Source organism: Leptidea sinapis, chromosome 2 (assembly GCF_905404315.1).
Source record: "Leptidea sinapis chromosome 2, ilLepSina1.1, whole genome shotgun sequence".
Taxonomy (NCBI): Eukaryota; Metazoa; Arthropoda; class Insecta; order Lepidoptera; family Pieridae; genus Leptidea; species Leptidea sinapis.
Window position 1 is genome coordinate 5355813 of NC_066266.1, and position 1587 is coordinate 5357399.

The 1587-nt window shown below is 34.2% G+C and overlaps 1 non-coding gene across 1 annotated transcript; it reads left to right on the top strand.

Moving 5' to 3' along the window:
• The first annotated feature begins 233 nt into the window (after positions 1-233).
• Positions 234-306, top strand: Trnaf-gaa (transfer RNA phenylalanine (anticodon GAA)). The gene has a single exon. It is a non-coding gene; the product is annotated as a tRNA-Phe (tRNA).
• The last annotated feature ends 1281 nt before the right edge of the window (positions 307-1587 follow it).

Genomic DNA, 1587 nt, shown 5'->3' on the forward strand with positions numbered 1-1587 from the left:
TGCAATATGTTATGTTATTGTCACTCCCTATGGTTAAGAAATATATGTAGCCGGTTACTTTTCCTTAAAAACAAAACAAATTGGTTAGATATACAAGAGCGAAATTTCAAGTCAATTTCCTAGTATACAAATATTGGTGTTAGCAGGTAGCAACTGTGAAGTAGATCCTGTAGATGAAGTCATAACCTGAGGGTTGAACGAAGCATACAAGATTTTATGACGAAGTGTCAATCGAACGGTTAGCTCAGTTGACAGAGCACTCGCACGAAACGCGAGAGGTCGTGGGTTCGAGTCCCACATCGTTCATAAAATTTTGTTTTCAAATTTTATTTGTGTATTAATCCTAGAAGTGAGGGTTATCACTTTAAAAACATAACAAATTGATTAAGGAAATATATTTTAATTCTATTTCTATAAATTACGATTTAATTAATTTTATTTTAAAATCCACTCGAAAAATGATCCATTAAAAATATTGCGCGCAGCTAATCCGAATTCTGAAGTACTAAAGATGCATTACGGCGTCACTTCACTAGGTTGGGTCGCTGCCAAACTGGGCTAAAGTAAAAAGCTCTCCTAATAGATTATAATGTTCTGGCAAACGTTGCTTTTCGTAATTGTTGGTTTACGATCGGCATTTGTCGTGACAAATGAGCTTGAGGATAAGTCACCCAGATGAAATATGGCTCAACAGAGTCTAAGTTGGTTTGATTTATGAAATAATGTGAAAGTTATTCATTGTGGTTTTCTTGATTGTATTAACGTTTATTTATTTTCTTTTTCTATTTTTAACAATACATCAAGACACATATAACAATGCACAATGCGGTTTTCAAAGAGCTTTCTTCCTCGCCACAAGTTAGGATATCATCCCCACCATCTGGATGTGTGGCGGCCCTCCACGGTGCGGTTTTTAAGGAGCTTTCTTCCTCGTACTAGAAAGCTGTGGAATTAGCTTCCTTGTGCAGTGTTTCCGGGACGATACTACATGGGTACTAACAAAAAAGCGCGTACACATTCCTTAAAGGCTGGCAACGCTCCTGTGATTCCTCTGGTGTTGCAAGAGATTGTGGGCGACGGTGATCACTTAACAACAGGTGACCCGTACGCTCGTTTGTCCTCCTATTCCATAAAAAAAATACATTCATTTACAGTTGCTGCTGTAACAATTAACTCCTTCCTACTTACAAACTTATTACTACTAAGTTTTAACTAATAACATAATATAAACTAAAATAAAATAACAATTTAAAGTTGATTATAGACTTTAAATTACGTAAAACTATATATATTATTAGATTCAAAAAGGAATAAAAGATAAGAAATAAAAGCCTGTTGGTTTTTATTAATTTGGATGTTTTCGTAGATTACGTTCGAATTCCTGTAGACTATTGGAGAATATATCCAAGTCTATATCTGTAGTCTGTATCTATTTTCTATTTATCTCATTGTATTGCCTAAGCAGTCGTGAAAATGACTCTCAGTTTGTTCTATAGCGTGGTATATCAAAAATATATGAATTATTATTTATTAGCTTTACGAGGCCTGTTGTGAGGTATATAATATTATAATTATATACTTTCTAAT